Source organism: Mercenaria mercenaria, chromosome 12 (genome assembly GCF_021730395.1).
Source record: "Mercenaria mercenaria strain notata chromosome 12, MADL_Memer_1, whole genome shotgun sequence".
Taxonomy (NCBI): Eukaryota; Metazoa; Mollusca; class Bivalvia; order Venerida; family Veneridae; genus Mercenaria; species Mercenaria mercenaria.
In genome coordinates this window covers 149,753-169,830 of record NC_069372.1, presented here as the reverse complement: position 1 = coordinate 169,830, position 20,078 = coordinate 149,753, and positions in this window count along the sequence as shown.

Below are 20,078 nucleotides of genomic sequence, written 5' to 3'. Positions count from 1 at the left end.
AACAATAACAAACATACAATAATAACATACATATATAATTTAGCAACGTTTGACATGCCATAGTGGACCGGATACTTTACGTGGTAATACAAGCATTGAACTATTATTTCAATGCTATTGATACAAACTAAAATTGATAATTTGTCAGTAAAATAAAGAAAATGTCCATTTCGTAAAGACTGTGTGGAAAATGAGTTGCATGTCTTAATTTATTGCCCTATTTGCACAAGTATAAGAATGGAATTATTTAACAAAGCTGAAAGCCTTTGTCAGAGATTTTCTCTGCTGGAAAATATAGAAACACACAAATGAGAAACCTACAAGTACCAGAACGTACTATAGCTATGATATTTTTTAAAATTCAGAAATAAACTTATGTATAACTCTCAAAACATATATTTTAATTGGAGCTATATGTATTAAGAACTACCATGCCTAATTCCATCTGGTGTTATTTTAGTACATGTTTATAGTAATATTTTAAATCTGTTAGTACATAGTTAAACAGCAAGTGTTATAAACAGTAGCTTGTTACTTAAATAGTCACACTTTTCAGTGAAATTATGTAAATCATGTGTTCAGATTTATATGACAAAGTTTTAAAATGTCTTTTATCTTAACAAAAGACTCAGATGTTTATTCTTTTATTAGAAGTGTTTGTAAGTTTTATGTTTGTACATTGTTTACCAATATAGTTTAAAGAATGGTCATTGTTAACAATACGTGTATTTCAAAATGTACTACATAATTTTATGTAAACTAAACTAACTAAATAAATAAATAAATAATACTTACTGAATGGCTTTCTGGTTAACAGTCTAAACAAATCCAAAAAAATCTGAGTATTAATATTTTTGATTTTTGACCTGCAAGTCATTCAATAAGTGTTTTATGACATGACCTCAGAAATATGACGTGACATCAGAAAAAAATCGTATTTGTTATACACCGGAAGTGGCGTCTATCACTAATGGATGCACATGCCATTAAAAGGCTCATGGAATTGACCTTATTTTTTTCAAACAATTTAAATAGAGTTTTGACAGGTCACCATTAATATTCACCTCTTACTTTTTACTATTTAATGGCATTTTTATGACCATAGCTTTAATGCCATATATTAAAAAGCCATGAAATAAGTACATTAAAACCCTGGTAAAATATACCTTGTTAAGATGGCTTTGAGGGCCATGAAAAGCTGCTTAAAATAAACCATTAAAATAATCTAATTGGCTCCTTAAAACCCCATGAAAATGTCTTAATTGGCATTAAAATAATTAAAGCCATTAAAACAAGTACCCCATAGTTTCACATTAATTAGTAAATACTAAGAGGTCCATTAATTTTTTTTGATACTCTATGAATGGCTTTTAATTATTAAGAATTAGTTAATGGTCTCATTAAATATGTCAGATTCAATTTTAATGAGTTAGTAATATTTTAGTGGTATATCAGAGTTAGGGCCATGAAAATTTACCACCATAATTAGACATCATTTAGATAATCAACATCATATTGAGATTTGTCTTATTGATTTAAACTACGTAATACTACAATTGTAATAGTATATATACATATGTACTGTTTTGTAAAATGCTAGAAGAATATTTGATCCCTTTTTTCTCATTATTTTGTAATGTAAACAAATGTAACAGCCTTGTACAAACATTTGGTATATTGTATCCTCATTCTGTCATATGTTCATATGAAATGAGAAAATAAATGGATATTGTATTGTATTGTGTTGTACTGAGAAGGGTTTACAGATACCGGTTTTACTGTTAAGATTAAGTGACCATGTGGGTAGTTTAAACTAACCAACATTTTTATACTGACAAAAATTCTGACCAAGTTTTTATTGGTACAGACATTAGGCGTCATATGTATTCAAAAAGCCACTGTTGATGACAATGTCAGCACATAATGGGCGATCACAATTTAGCTCACCTTCAGTATTTTGTGTTCAGGTGCATGCACTTAAACAGCTAAGAGCAAATGTTTGAGAGATTGCATCACAAGTAGTTCCCCCAATCAAGTGTACCACACTCTTTGATTCATTGGAACGAAGAAGCCATTGGTCTGCCCATGCCCCAAATGAATTTAAATCAGACTGTAAACTTCACAATCATGTGTACTGTTCACTTCTCTATAAACCTTAGTTTCTACTCAAGGATTAGAAAATTTGAAAATCTAAACTGGTCTGAACACAACTCATAATGTAAATTCCTTACCCCACCCACTTTCGTATAAAAATGCTGATTATTTGGACAGGAAAAACAGAAAACAGAAAAGTGGCATGCATCAATACGTATTTACCCTTACCAAAATAATGTAGATTGATGTTATCAAATGAATTAATATGTTTTCATCCGACTTTCATTGAAATAAATCCGATTTTTTTGTAGGAACACTTTAATGCAACTAAATATAACATCATAATATTATAGACGATGTGTGCGAAGTATGTATTAATTGTGATTAAAGTCCATTTTAAAACAATATGGGACTGGAATTATAAGCATTCAATGGGGCGAGCGCAAGCCAAAATCAAAAACAAAAACAATTGTTTTTCCGAAAATATAGACATCACATTTTACAGAATGTAGGATTTAATGGGCATCACATTGCTGTTAATGGCCATTAATTTTACTCTAAAATGAAATCGTACAGAACATAAACATTTAATGGGCATTAAATCAAAGTTAAGGGCTATGAATAATCCTGTTAAATTCAAAATATACAGAATTTCGTTATTTTTTCAAAGCCATTATCTTTTTAGCTACCAAACCAAATTTTTGACGGCATGATTCATGGTGAAAAATGGGTGTGTTAATGGTATATTAACATGTTACCCATTAATATTGTGAAACATGTTAAATAAAGTGATGCAAGAGTTAATGGGGTTAATTAACGGTTTTTCCTATTTTAATGTATATTTTACAGGGTTTTAAACAATATTTAATGGTATGTGCATCCAGTAGTGTATATCGAGCTCACCGCAAGCGGGCCCGACAAAAATGATAGTGTAAAGAAAATCATGTAGAAATTCAATTGATAGTTGGTCAAACATGTAAACAGATCACCAGAGTGGGAAATTTCTTATCTAATTTGAATGAAACTAACGCACAGGCATCACTTTTATGAAACAATATATCAATTTGTCTGAATTTATAACAGTATCAAGATTCCGAAGTTTTTCCGAGAAAACAGTTATTTTAGAAATATTGAAAAGGGCCAACATTATGTACCTAAACTAAAATGAATTGATCAAAGTATTTTTTTTACAAGTGAGTAAATTGTATACTGCTTTACATGTTTACCTAGATACTTCTGTGTTCTGTGTTATTCCTGTGCTATGTTAATTATTTCCAGTCAGTTATGAAGTCAACCCAAAAGACTATGATATTTTAAGCAAAGTTAATTATATCTAATTAAATAGTTTACGTTTTGCTTACATACTTGATTAAGTAGATTACCTTGAAATTACAGTACAAATCATTTATATAATTAAAAAACTGTTAAATGTTATAGCTTTTTGTATTGTTGTTGACTGATCAGTCGTGTACATTTTTTTCCAGTAAGACATTTACATTGACTTTGTCAAAATGTTTTATATTGTTTGACTGTCTTTTTTTCTAATTTATCTATGAGGATATCCTTTTTTAGCGAAATTTACGATTTTTTAGTTTTGAGAACAGTTTGATTTGCCTTTATAATGATTATATAATACTTGCTACCTGAATTTATATGTACAAATATGTTCTGTAATTGCTTAAAAGATTTGCATTTGTTTTGCAGTGAAAATATTTTGATATTTTGATATTTTTTATTACATACTCATCTACACTTTCAGTTGATACGGTGTGTGTGTGTGCGCGCGTGTGTGTGTGTGTGTGTGTGTGTGTGTGTGTGTGTGTGTGAAGATTTTTTCCGCATTTTTCAGTCATCTAAACAGCATTGTCATGACCGACATGACCGAAAAAAGTGTCGACAAATAAGTAAAATTGTAAAGTTTAAAGCTGCTTTCCACAGTCTAATTAAATTTCGTTAAAGAAAAAATAATTCTACTTGTACGTGGTCAAATAATTCTGGTTTCAATAGAGAAACATTGATAATTGTTAAATTCGGCGTACTTTCAAAGATTTCAGTGGTAAACTACTAAGTTTCGTTGACGGCACTTAGCAGTTCTAAAAATAGCAAAGCAATTACTAGCTGTGACTTTTATTTATAGATTTGAAATGTTACTGGAATAAACCACTTCAGTAGAGGGGTACCCTACCTTTTTATAACTTATTTTTATAATAGATATTTAAATGACTGCTTCTTTCGATAATAAGACGCCGTGGTGCAGTGGTAAGCGTGACGGCTCTAGAATCTAACTTTTGTGAGTTTGAATTCCAACGGAGATCAATATTTTTTATTTCATATTTTTTTCATTTATATATTTTGCTAACATACGCTTTAAACTGATGCTATGGTTAACATGTATTTGAATTGCATTACTAGCATCATTTTGCTCTTTTCGCATATAACATAGGTTTTTCAAATATCTTCTTGATTGTGAATTATTCAACATGATGTGTACATGCGCGGGAGTGCATGATTTTCACGAGGATAAAATTGTTTTATCATTTGCATATTACATACTGAAAATAGCCATACTCAGTTTGGCAAGGAAAATGGCACTCATCTCTCTCTATAAACGAACGATAAATAGAATTAGGAGAGTATATCTTATTCCTAAAGGCACACTTCAGTTCCTTGCGTGACTTTGAAGATTCTGATTTATCAGTGTTCTTAAAATATATTTCAAACCCTTATTTAATAAATGGAACAGTCTGGAAAATCCAAATCTAAAAATAAAAGCGACAGCTAGTACTTTCAATTTCAGGTTCTAAAAATAGGTTTCGGTAGTCCAAGGAAAATACGCGATTACAAAGTAACAAAATGGAATTTGAATAAAATAATTGCTATTTGCATAGTCTGAAACCATAAAGAAAATATAGACAAATGATAAGACAGCTTGCGATTCCATGGAAAGTAGCTTTAAATATTTATTTTACTAGTATTTTAAAGTTTTACTTGTAGGCATTCTAATGAATATATATTTTGAGTATCCCCTGGTGAAATTCTGAGAATTTGTTTTCCGTGATTATTTTTCTAAGTTGCTGATTCTTGACAGACATTGCAGAAATTGATTAACTCTCCATTTGTCATTTTAAACCTTTAGTAACACTTATTTCATTTACACTACAATTAAAACTTATCTGTCCGTGCTTGCTCAGATGACAAAAATCTGATCGTGAAAATATGTGACATTTTGATTTTAAAGGTGTAAGAACTATTTGTCAACATGTTTTAGGTACTTTATTGAATAAATCTTATAAATCTTTGTATTTTGAAAGGTTTACTTACAAACAAATACAATATTCTGGCAGATTCATATATCTAATTTTTGCCGAGGTTCAGACAGTCGTGTTACTAAAACGTCTAACTGGTTGCTTTTTCTGACAATTTTCGTGATTCCTGTAGCAAACAAAACTTACTTTGCAAGAATTTTCAATAAATGACCAAAAATTCATTTCATTTAGGATTTTTTTGTTTGGATTGGGATTTTTAGCTCCAAATTGTAAAATATGGAATCTATAGATTTTTACCCATCTCCACAACAACAGTATTACCTGTTCAGTTATATTCTGCAAACTGTTTAACATTTATTGCATATCATTTATTGATTAGTGCATTTTATTTAAAAAATAATGTATAGAAAACCCGTGTTTTAACGTTATAAAATAATTTCACGTGAAATAATTTCACGAGGGCGTAACCCAAGTGAATTATTCTGGCGACGTATAACCGATTTCGAGTGTATTAATGTAGGTTAAACAGGATTTCCTATACATTATTTCTATCCTAATATGCTCTTAATCTAAAACAGGAGATAAAATATAGAAGCGCTCGTTCTTGATCGTATCAAAAACATTGACGTCATCGCACGTTAACGTGACGTCATTTTAGTATAAGCGTGTTTTAACAGAAACATGCATATTAGAAAATCCTTTTTATATTTGGTAATTGATATATTTAATTTACCGCCATCATGGTTTGAAATTATGATTATCGTGCATTTTTTAATTTGACGTCTTTGAAATATGTATATACTGACTGAAGGTGACTTGTAGGCCCATGAGGCCGGATGTTCTTAGAATAATGTAGCTAACACTTGGCTTTATATGAATATTGTATAACACATGTCACTATAACATTTACTTACTTACTTACTTACTTACTTATTTATTTGCTGTTTGAATTTTATATCCGTACACACATCAATGCATTTGATATAAATTTGAAGTGCGACACAGATTTTTGTAAAAAAAATATGTTTCAGTTTTAGAATTGGTACATGTACAGTACTGTGTCAAAACTGTACATCTAGGAGCATACACGATAAAACAGTTCCAAATTTTATCTAGAGAGCTATTCACTTTCAGAAAAGAAAGCGGTAATGACACTTGTATTCAAAATATAAATGACATAATTATGTCCATACATTGGAACATTTTCTTTGTTATGAATGACATTTATGTTGATATCTATTGTGATTGTTTGCTGTATTTTATTTTTAGCTCACCTGAGCACAAAGTGCTCAAGGTGAGCTTTTGTGATCGCCCTGTGTCCGTCGTCTGTCGGCGGCGGCGTCGGCGTCGTCGTCGTCAGCAATTTGACTGTTAACACTCTAGAGGTCACAATTTTGGCCCAATTTTAATGGAACTTGGTCAGAATGTTACCCTCAATAAAATCTTGGATTAGTTCGATATTGGGTCTTCAGGATCAAAAGCTAGGTCACCAGGTCAAATCAAAGGAAAAGCTTGTTAACACTATAGAGGTCACAATTTTGGCCCAATCTAAATGAAACTTGGTCAGAATGTTACTCTCAATAACATCTTAGAAGAGTTTGATATTGGGCCATCTGGGATCGAAAACTAGGTCACCAGGTCAAATCAAAGGAAAAGATTGTTAACACTCTAGAGGTCACATATTTAGCCCAGTCTTAACGAAACTTGGTCAGAATGTTACCCTCAATAAAATCTTGGATGAGTTCGATATTGGGTCATCTGAGGTCAAAAACTAGGTCAGCAGGACAAATCAAGGGAAAGGCTTGTTAACACTCTAGAGGTCACAATTTGGGCCCAATCTTGATCAAACTTGGTCAGAATGTTACCGTCAGTAAAGTCTTGGATGAGTTTGATATTGGGTCAACTGGGGTCAAAAACTAGGTCACCAGGTCAAATCAAAGGAAAAACTTGTTAACACTGTAGAGGCCACATTTATGACTGTATCTTCATGGAACTTGGTTAGAATGTTAATTTTGATTATCTATAGTCAAGTTCAAATCTGGGTCAGATGGGGTCAAAAACTAGGTCACTAGGTCATAATGTCTCCCCCTCCCCCCCCCCCGCCCCTCTCTGGGGGAGACGTATTGTTTTTGCCCTGTCCGTCCGTCCGTCCGTACGTTACACTTCATTTCCGAGCAATAACTGGAGAACCATTTGACCTAGAACCTTCAAACTTCATAGCTAGGTTGGTAGGGCTTATAGAGGAAACGACCCCTATTGTTTTTGGGGTCACTCCGTCAAAGGTCAAGGTCGCAGGGGCCTGAACATGGAAAACCATTGCCGATCAATAACTTGAAAACGACTTGACCAAGAATGTTGAAACTTCATAGGATGATTGGTCATGCAAAGTAGATGACCCCTATAGATTTTGGAGTCACTCTGTTGAAGGTCAAGGTTACAGGGGCCTGAAAATTGAAAACCATTTCCGGTCAGTAACTTGAGAACCACTTGACCCAGAAAGTTGAAACTTAATAGGATGATTGGACATGCAGAGTAGATGACCTTTATCGATTTTGGGGTCACTCTGTTAAAGGTCAAGGTCACAGGGGCCTGAACATCGAAAACCGTTTCCAATCAATAACTTGAGAACCTCTCAACCCAGAATGTTGAAACTTCATAGGATGATTGTTACTGCAGAGTAAATGACCTCTATTTGTTTTTTGGTCACTTCATTAAAGGTCAAGGTCAAAGGGGCCTGAACATTGATAACAATTTCCGATCAATAACTTGAGAACCACTTGACCCAGAAAATTGAAACTTAATAGGATGATTGGACATGCAGAGTAGATGACCTTTATCGATTTTGGGGTCACTCTGTTAAAGGTCAAGGTCACAGGGGCCTGAACATCGAAAACCGTTTCCAATCAATAACTTGAGAACCTCTCAACCCAGAATGTTGAAACTTCATAGGATGATTGTTACTGCAGAGTAAATGACCTCTATTTGTTTTTGGGGTCACTCTGTTAAAGGTCAAGGTCACAGGAGCCTGAACATGGAAAACAATTTCTGATCAATAACTTGAGAACCACTTGACCCAGAATGTTGAAACTTCATAAGATGATTGAACATGCAGAGTAGATGACCCCTATTGATTTTGGGGTCAGTCTATTAAAGGTCAAGGTCACAGGGGCCTGCTCATGTAAAATCATTTCTGGAAAATAACTTGAGAACCACTTGACCTAGAATGTTGAAACTTAATAGGATGATTGGACATGCAGAGTAGATGACCCTATTTATTTTGGGGTCACTTGATCAAAGGTCAAGGTCACAGGAGCCTGAACAGTGACTTGAGAACCACTAGGCCAAGAGTGTTGAAACTTAGGGGGATGACTGGACATGCCAAGTAGATGATCCCTATTGCAGCCAACCATCAGTGTCTCTTTGACTTTCGCTCCTGACCCCTATTGACTTCTTGCCTATAGGACTTTGCATTGGGGAGGCATGCGCTTTTTTACAAAAGCAATTTCTAGTTTCAAAGGAAAAGCTTGTTAACACTCTAGAGGCCACATTTGTGACTGTATCTTCATTAAACTTAGTCAGAATGTTAATCTTGATGATCTTTAGGTCATGTTCGAATTTTGGTCATGTGGGGTCAAAAACAAGGTCACAGGGTCAAATCAAACGAAAAGCTAGTTTACACTGTAGAGGCCACATTTATGACCGTATCTTAATGAAACTTGGTCAGAACGTTAAGCTTGATTATCTATAGCTCAAGTTCAAATCTGGATCATGTGGGGTCAAAAACTAGGTCACTAGGTCATTGAAAGGAAAAGCTTGTTAACACTCTAGAGGTCACATTTATGACTGTATCTTCATGAAACTTAGTCAGAATGTTAATCGTGGTAATCTTTAGGTCAAGTTCGAATCTTGGTCATGTGGGGTCAAAAACTAGGTCACGGGGTCAAATCAAAGGAATAGCTATTTAACACTTTAGATGCCACATTTATGACCATATCTTAATGAAACTTGGTCAGAATGGTAATCTTGATGATCTTTAGGTAAGCAGGTCCGGTGAGAGATACAGGGCCTTCATGGTCCTCTTGTTTGTTAATTATTCCAACAAATGAAAGGCCGACAAGATACAGAAGAAGTCTTGTAACCTGACCATTCCGAGGGATGAAAACGATACAGTCTGAGTGCATATTAATAAATTTCGTTTTCGTTCCTAGATATGGTTATATATTTCATGATTTGTAGACTTTTCTTTGGTAATTGTTAAGATGCTGGAATATTGGCTAAGTACAGCGTGTTCACGATAATTTGTAATGGTAACGGATTAATTTATTTATAGATGCAAGTAATGGAAATGCTATAGAGAAGATTTTAACTCACTTAAACGTGCGAAATTTAGAAATATGTGGGTAATTGCGTGAACATAACTATATAAAAAGAAAAAAGCATTCTTACTACCATAACCATAAACAAAAATGTCAAAGGACAGAAATAATTTCAAAATAAATACAGGTTTTCTTAGACATGTTGTTTCCTTTACATCATGGCATCCCTTCAGTACATAGAATTAATAAACAGATTAATAAGCTGGTGCTAGAACGGTGTTGAACATAAAGTTACCTCCACTTAATTGAGCTGATACAATAAAACGGAATATTTTGCTATTATTTTGCTCTTTTTGCGTTCATTAGTTTTGTAGAAATTCAGTCCTCTTTAGTTTTTGCAAAACTTATAATTTGTTAAAGCAGCATTTAGTAGATATTTACTTACGTACGATGTTTTGCAAAAACAATATTACGAAAGAAGCCAAACGTCTAAGGTGATTTTCAAAAGATATACACAATTTTAAACGTTTTACTTACCCTTTTACAAGTGTTTAAAACTGGTTTTTTGCTTTTTTCTTTTATTCATCATCGCCAGTTATGCAATATTTATCAACTTTTGAATAAATCACCTGGCTAGAAAAGTCGCTTTCGTAGTTGGAATGAAATCATTTGTTTTCCAAAAACTGTTGGATTTTATTTTCTTTTTCACAATATGTAAAATTCATAGAAATATTTCTGAACTCTTCCTTTAGTATGTGCGACATGTATCATTTATAATACTGTGATAATGTGTTTGATTATTTAAACAGAATATAATATGTGTAAATGAGAAAGTGATCACATTAAAGTGTAAGCTTTTGCTTTAAAGAAGACTCCTTTCTCAATCAATTAGTAGTTTCAGTAGCTGTACCGAGAGATGGCATCGCAGTAGGCATATGAAAATTAAGTAGATGAACACTTTCGATTTCATCTTAAAGTCTTGTCATTTCCTGGTTCTAAGCTCTACTACCCTTCGCAAATATTGAAATACATTAATGATTTATGATTTTAACTTACAATAGGCTAACTTGAAAACATTTGCAACATAATGAAATTTCAAAAGTACGTCCGCCTTTTAAAATATTGCAGATAGCGACGTTGTATCCGTTTTAATAACATTTACATGTGTATATATATATATATATATATATATATATATATATATATATATATATATATATATATATATATATATATATATTCATGAAATATTTACAATGAATAACGGCAGACCTATTACGTTGGCAACTTTTCTATGCTACACAAGCATAAATAATGCTCATGAAGAATGAATTTTGATAAGTTTTATTTAGTCGTCCTTCTGAAATTCAGTCGTTTAAGTAGAATATCGTCGTTACACCATTAAAACATAAATCTGTTGACCAATATTTCCAATGGTAAAAGACTAAGTCGATTATTGCGTTGTAAAAGGCTTACGTTGACGTAATTTAAAATACTATGTTCGCGATCTGTCTTGTAAAAATTCGGTGACTCTCCTAAACCGAAATAACTGGATGGTGTTTTATCGTGTCACGATATAGCGTTTCGGGAAAAGATATTGAGCAACGCATATTTTTCCAAAATAACTTAAGTTGGTATTAATTTCAATAAAAGACAATTGATTACACGCAAAAGTGAAAGAAATGGCTGCTCTAGTTTGTGATTGACATCAATAAATACTGAGACCTAATTTTTAATAAATATTGAGACCTAATTTTCGTAAAGTCACTCTGTGATAATTGTAACGTATAGGTCACACAAGTAACGTTTTATGTATTATAACAAAATAACCACCATACTGGATCAGATTTAACGATAATGGTAATACAAATATGATAATATTTGCGTACATAGTGCAAAAAAGAATTAATTGCTAAACAGGGATGAGGCTTTTTGAAAGACTTTTGAGTGTGTATTTGTAGCCCTTATTTCGCAATTATGTGGAATATTCCATGTCAGTTTGACGAAAGTAGCATTTAATCTACGAAATCGTTAGAAACAATGCGCAGGGAAATTACTGCAATTGTTTTATTGTGTCAAGAGATATCATACAGAAATAAATGTATAAAGATAATAAATAACACTAGAACACTCAAAAAGACTTTGTCTTTATTTGATATAGTGCATTCAATGCAATATATATGGACTTTACCGTTTTGGCGGACATTTTGGATTTTTCAAATAATTTTCTTCTTTGCAATACACACTTGATGTTAACCATGTTATCCCCTAGCAATAAAAATAATATTTTCATTGATAATCCTGTCCTAATCTCCTGTTATATAGAGAATATGTCAATTTTGCATTTTGGCGGCCATATTGATGGCCATCTCAAATATTTTAAAATGCTCAATGACGACAAAGATGCATCATCCCGTTTCTATGAATGTACATGTTGTAGAACACTTTCGTGTAAAAATATTTTGTGAATACTCCTTGTTTTATTTTTTTTATTTATTTTATTTTGGACGCCATACTGACTAATATGAGCATTTCTTCCAATTAATATCGCGTATGTTCAGCGTCCGCATAACCAGCAAACAACTGTACTAGTATCTGCAATAAATTGTTCTTCCAGTCATCCATACTCGTGTTGCTGCACGCCATTGACCCTTTTGTTGCTGTACGTCATTGTTCCTTTTATCATAATACAAGAAACACGAGGTCTCAAAACTGTAATCGTAATCTTATTGTCATAACAAAAACTGTTTTCACCACCGAGGAATCAAGTTTTCTCGTGTTAAATTCAAGGGATACAACATCAACATTATTACCAATTCATATCAAAGCATCTCAAGTAGAAATAGAGCGCCCCTATTTCACTTTATGAATTTATTGAACATAGTTTATAAATGTATTTCTTTTCGTTGCGCCACGTCTTTCATTATGTAAATTAAGAAAAGAAATGTAGATGCACAGTTTATAACGAACCATTGGAATGATGAAATATTCTTGATTGTAATATTTTTTATTTCATAAGGGAAGTATATAAGATCATTTTACATGTCGTTTAACTGACCTGAGGGTTCAGTGTGGAGGTTCCAGAGTCATCGTCCGTTTCCCACAAAATGGTTAACACAGTAACACACAAGAGGGTCAAGGTTGCACTTTGGATACAGACGTTATGTTGTATAGTAGAACCTTTAATAGAATTCCCACTCCTGATAAAGGTTAAACACCTTTCTAGCGCTGAAGTAAAAACATTTTTTTCCAAATAAGAAACACTGTTATTTTTACATTCACTATATATTGTGGTATAGAAAGGAAATGAAAAGTTATTTTTGTATAAACAACATTCTGTGCAATAGTAAAAGTATCAAGTGTTGGCCTTTCCCTGCGTCATTCCCCAAATAGCATAAACAAATTAGCGTCGTTCGCGACTTAAGTTCAAAAAGAACAATATATCATAGTTACAACTCACTCTTTCACAGTAAAGATCGAAACTGAATTGACACGACTGTATGATTTATCAGTGGACTGAAGGGTATTTCAAATTAAAATCAGAAACTTACGGAAGCCTTGTAGGGACATTTTTAGTTACTTTTTATGACTTATTTGTTATTAGTTATTGGCTATTCCCCATTATGATGCCATCGCGTTTTTCCTCTCATATGTTGTAACAAATTAGTAGTAACAATCAATAACCGTAGTGCAAGTATGTATACACCGAGTTAACTTGCACTATTATTTTTATTTAAATAAAGACAATCACGATGACAAGTGTGTTGATATTTATTGCTTTATCATGGCTGCAGTATCATATCAACAGTATACTGGAAATATATAATAGGGAAAATTATTTGAGCATAACAAACGCACTAGACTGATTGCGGTACCATAATAAGACTTCATCCTCTCACGCCACCTTGCTCATGTAATATACGTATTATTCCCAGTATACTGATATGATACTGCAGCCATGGTAAAGCAATAAACATGTTGTTTTTAAAATCCACTTGAACACCTTTGTCATCGTGACTGCCTTTTTTAAAACTAAAAAATAATAGAGCTAGATAATTCGGCGTATACATACTTCCTCTGCGGTGATTCTCTATTACGATGCCGTTTACTGCGTTTTCCCTCTCATATGTTGTAATAAATTAGTAGTAACAATTAATCAATAACAAATAACTAATAACAAATAGGTTATAAGAAGTAACTAAAAATTGTCCTTCTAGGGTTTCCGTAGAAATATCTTAAATCCGAGGTATATAATGACACTTTCAGACAACATCAAAAAGGACCTCTTGAACGATTTGACGAAGCTCCAAAAGTCTCCATATACCCTTACTCCTTTAGGGATCCATGTGGGGAATGTGTTTATATTCTTTTGTAGATAAAAAACTGACGTCGTGCTAAAGCTCGGGTATTTAAAAGTTGTTAGGAAGTGCTGAAAATTGACTCATAATTAGAAAAAAAGAGGTCCACGCGCATACAGTTAGAAGGATAAACCCCTGCGCGTGACCCCTGACTATAGATCAATGCAAATGCGACTTTCGTTTTCAAGTTTAGGCTGTTTGCTTTCATTTTCTTTGCTTCCGGAAAAAGCTGAAGGTTATCTGCCATCATTTACTGTGTTGTCAAAAACAACCACATGCCTGCCGTCCTAAGGATATGAGGAAAATCAATTTGTTTATCCAGAATTGAGTGTTTTAATTCGACATTTTAAACACGTTTATATGGAAACAGACTTTTGAGACAAAAATAGCTATAAAAATACATTTTAGGAAATCTGTGTATTATCCTTTCCGCGGCCGTAACGACGTAATAACACGTATTAGCGTATGACGGCCCTTTCACGCTTCTATAGAATCAACATTTACTAAACAATTTCATTCTGAAAATATTTCTTAGATAAATTGCTAGGTTTGCAGCGTGACCCTAACTATAGATCAATGCAAATGCGACTTTCGGTTTTTACTTTCATTTTCGTAACTTCTGACGGCATTTACTGCTTTACTGCGTTGTAAAAATCATACATTCATGTCAAGAATGCATAAAAATGTGCCGGCCGTCCTAAGGATATATTGTTCGGAAAGTTAATAATGAAAATGTTCGTGTATTGATATTAATGCATGTATTTCAAAGTTCATTGAAGATTTAATAATCACCATGACACATACATGCTCTATCGTCATGTTCAAATGTTCAAAACGTCACACTAGTCTAAGATTATACAATTACACTATCAAACATTTTTAATACAACGATTCCACAAACAAACATTGTTTTATACAAATATTAGCTTAATTTTGAAATCGTGAGGAAAAACTAACAACAGCTGGGATTCTCCATTATGAAACAGAAAACAGAGAAAGGCCTATGCCTGAAAGTGTCTCGCCCACGGGAGTTTGTTTTATGACATAGGTGCGAAATGAATTTTAAACCAATCTTCAAAAGTTTAAAAGCAACATCTGTTTCAATGTTTTGAATTTTTAAAGGCGTGTCATAAAAATCTAAAAATGCTAATTTGTTCAATGTCAATGTCACTTGGGGACCAGGACACACCATGCGGGTGCTAAGTTTTTAACCATCCTACAATGTGTGAAAGCAATTAAAATATATAACGATTTTTGAGTAATTGACATTTTTGTCAATGTTGATATTAATCCTACAAAAATTAATGTTAAATTACAAACCGGTAATAGTTTGTTATTAAGAAATACAGGACAGTTTTTCAATAAGATATTACAGTATGTTCTCCCCTGTCCTCAGACAGCTTCTTATTTGGAGAAATCCAGAATAAACGGGACTTAAAAATTGTGAAAACACCCTGTTTATAGAACCTTCTAGAAAACCATAGTCAATAAATGACTTATTGACGTACTTGATGTAAACAATGAGTCATCAATTTTAAAAAAATAATACAGTGAACATACTGAGGAATGACATGTACATAACAGCCGGAGACAAAACAGATATAAAATCGTTGAGGTGTAAGTATGAACTTGTCCTTTAAGGCAGGGTTTTAGTTTTTTAGCTCGACTATTCATAGAATAGTGAGCTATTGGACTCGCCCATGCGTCGGCGTCCGCGTCCACGTCCGCGTCCCGATTTTGGTTAAGGTTTTGTATGTAAGCTGGTATCTAAGTAACCACTTGTGGGAATGGATTGAAACTTCACACACTTATTCACTGTGACAAACTGACTTACATTGCACAGGTTCCATAACTCTATTTTGCTTTTTTACAAAATTATGCCCCTTTTTCGACTTAGAAATTTTTGGTTAAGGTTTTGTATGTAAGCTGGTAACTCAGTAACCACTTGTGGAAATGGATTGAAACTTCACACACTTATTCACTGTGATGAACTGATCTACATTGCACAGGTTCCATAACTCTATTTTGCTTTTTACAAAATTATGCCCCTTTTTCGACTTAGAAATTTTTGGTTAAGGTTTTGTATGTAAGCTGGTATCTCAGTACTTACTAATGGGAATGGATTGAAACTTCACATTCTTGTTCACTGTCATGATCGGACATGCACTAAGCAGGTCCCATAACTCTTCTCTCTTTTTTTTTCAAAATTATGCCCCTTTTTCGACTTAGCAGTTTTTGGTTAAATTTTTGTATGTAATCTGATATCTCAGTATCCACTAATTGGAATGGATTGAAACTTCACACACTTGTTCACTGTCGTGATTTAACATGCACTGTGAAGGTCCCATAACTCTACTTGGCATTTTTACATAATTATGCCCCTTTGACTTAGCAGTTTTTTGTTAAGTTTTTGTATGTAAGCTGGTATCTCAGTATCCACAAATTGGAAAGGATTAAAACTTCACACACTTGTTCACTGTCATGATATGACATGCAGTACAGAGGTTCAATACCTCTACTTTGCATTTTACAAAATTATGTCCCTTTTTCAACTTTTGTATTCATTCAATTGACAAGGCTGTTGAATAGTCGAGCGTTGCTGTCTTCCGACAGCTCTTGTTTGTTTTACATTGCCTTTTCATGCTGAAGGTTTATGAAAGTTCTTTTTAGATGAACGTATGGAAACATTATTAAATGCGGATTCATAAAAAAATGAATAACATTTCTTATCAAAGTATACAAGACACATACACTATACTCACACATGCAGAAACCAACGTGCCAACCAAAGAGAAAAACGTTTTTCTTTTCATGGAAATAATACATTATATTTTAAAGTATTACATGATGCAATAATTTTGAATCAACAAATATTAATTATCTATACATTTCTCCAGTCATAAAAATGTGCATTCCATTTCGTACTGATACTCAACCTCTTAAACACTATGCATATGATATATTTGTTGGTACGACCTGGAACGGCCTGCAATCTTTGAAAAAAAACGATCGTTGTACTCTGTAGAAACAAATATTGCACACACTGAAAACTGAATTATTGTTTTGTTTGTTTGTTTTGGGTTTAACTCCGTTTTTCAACAGTATTTCAGTCATATAATGGCGGGCAGTTAACCTAACCAGTGTTCCTGGATTCTGTACCAGTACTAACCGGTTCTCCGCAAGTAACTGCCAACTTCCCCGCATGAATTATCAGAGGTGGAGGACGAATGATTTCAGACACAATGATTTTTATCAAATCGTCACGGAGAACATACGCCCCGCCCGGGGATCGAACTCGCGACCCCGCGATCTGTAAACACTGCTTTAACAATGTATAAAAACGATTTTTCTTGTAAAAACTCATTGCATGAACAACATAATTTCGTTAAATACATATACATGTAATACTGAACAACAAATACTTGTAAGCAAATAACAAGAGCTGTCACAGAAGACAACGCACTCGACTATTTTGATGCTGCATTGTGAAACTGGGCACATCTTAGGAATCCGATGTTTAATATCTCAACTGTAGATGATAATATTGGAGTAAAATTTAAGTGCGAGTCAATTGTATTACATTTCATTTCATTTCATTTATTGGCAAATCGGCATTACAAATGCCTTTGACCATTTACAAAATCTATTACAAATATGGTCAAGACATATTGACATAAAATATAGAAACAATTATAACATACAAATAAAGCGGAACATATCATCCAAAAAGATAACATAGTAAACAAAACTAAGAAGCGGTTAGAACTTCAAGGGTTTGTTTCCGTAATTTAAAAGCTTCGCTTACATATTTAGCATTATTAATCACTCTTTTCTTATTAGTAGATGACATAATATTAATGAATTTCTGTACAGACGGCCAGGCTGTATTTATAGAATATTTCTGTCTAATGTTTGAGTACTTGTTACAACAAAGTAGGAAGTGATATTCGGACTCAACAAAATGACTTGAGCACATTTTACAGACACGCTGTTGTCTATCAATACCAGTATAACGTCCAACCTCAATCTCCAGGCTATGCGATGCAGTTCTAAAACTGGTGTATTGCCTTCTCAATAAATTGCTTTGCAATATATCCAAATATTTCTCATAACAGAATTCTACTTTAAATTTTCTATAATATTCCAATTTTGATATATTTTGAATCGACGCTTTCCAGTTTTGTATATACTGATCGCGTAACCGTTGTTTAAACATTTTATAATAGTTACAATTTGAATCAAAATTCAGAAAGACATCACTAAAGCCTAAATTATCTAACAAAGATTTAATTTTTTGAGACCATGAATTTACATTTCGGCTATTGCATTGTTCAACAAATAGTCTATACATAGGCATATCTTGGTTTTTCATGACTTTTATCCAATATTTTAATGCTCTCTCTTTCATGATAACAGACAATGGAAAACGACCAAGTTCTCCAAAAACAGCCAAGTTTAGGGTTTGATTACGCACAACTAAGACATATTTACAAAATCGTAAATGAATTTTATCTATTTCTTTAAAATCGTATATTCCCCAAATATCAGACGCAAACACTAGAATAGGTGCAATCATTGTATCAAAAAGTGATAATTTCGTTCTAACATCTAGATTAATCCTACTAAATAGAGACAGCAAATTGCTATATGCCCTTAAGGCTTGATCAGAGAGAGTCTTTACAGCGTTTTTCATATTACCAGTGTATGTAAATTTTATACCTAGATAGCAAAAATTATCGACAATTTCTAATTTCTCACCATTAACAAACCATTCAAATGCATGATTTTGTTTTCGTTTTTCAAAAATGCAGACTTTAGTCTTTTTAACATTTATCTTAAGGCCCCATTTAATAGAATAATGATAAATACAATCTAGCTGTGCTTGTAGAGTATCAGCATTTGTTCTGAATAAAACGAGGTCATCCGCAAAGATTAACATATACATAGACAACTGATTTAAATCATTCTGTTAGGTTGTTGAAATCTATACAATTTCTAATATCGTTTAAAAACAAGATAAACAGTAGAGGCGAGAGTGGTTCCCCTTGTTTTAAGCCAATAGTGACGTCAAAAAAGTCGGACATTTTCATATTAGAAGTTAATTTAACACATGACTTAACACTTGCGTATATAGACTTTAACATTGTTATGACTTTACAACTAATACCTGAATTACAAAGTTTTACCCATAAAGCTTCACGAGTTACAGTATCAAACGCCTTTTCATAGTCTATAAAGGCACAAAATAATTTAGATTTATTATACAAAGCATTTTGAATAATTGTATGTAATAAAAGTATACAGTCACTAGTGCTACGATTATCTCTAAATCCAAACTGAACATCGTTAAAAACATCATTGGCTTCGCACCATTTATTAATTCTATTTCTTAGAGTTAGTGAAAATATTTTTGCTAATATGTTAACAAGAGTTATTCCCTGTAATTATTTGGGTTCGACTCATCCCCCTTTTTAAAGATAGGTATAATCACACCTTTACACCATGATTCAGGGTATCTTCCCGAGTCGTATATTTTGTTAAAGATAGAAACCAAATAAGGAGTAATAAAATTATTCGAGTCAATGAAAAAATCAGCAACATTTTTATCATAATCACAACTCTTATGTCTATTTAAACTACGAATTACTTTGGACACTTCCTCAACTGTAAATGGACAATCGAGTTCATATATACGTAAGTTCTCTGCACTACCAATATTCTCGTTATCCGACATAAAATCATCTTGCAAAGTGTTGGATAACGTTTTAAAATACTCGGCAAACTCATTTAAGCTAATATTAACAGAATCTGGCATGTTTTTATTCTTGTACTTTTTAATATATTTCCAGAACTTACGTGGGTTTCTTTTGCTTAAATCAGCTAGTTTGCTTTTTTCCATGTAATAAAATTCTCTTTTTGCCTTTCTTTTAATACTGGTAAAAGCACTCCTGCTAGAGAGGAACTTCAATCTGTTTTCTTCAGATGGATTTATTTTAAATGCTCTTTGATCATTACAAAAAAACTTTTTAGCCTGTTTACATCTA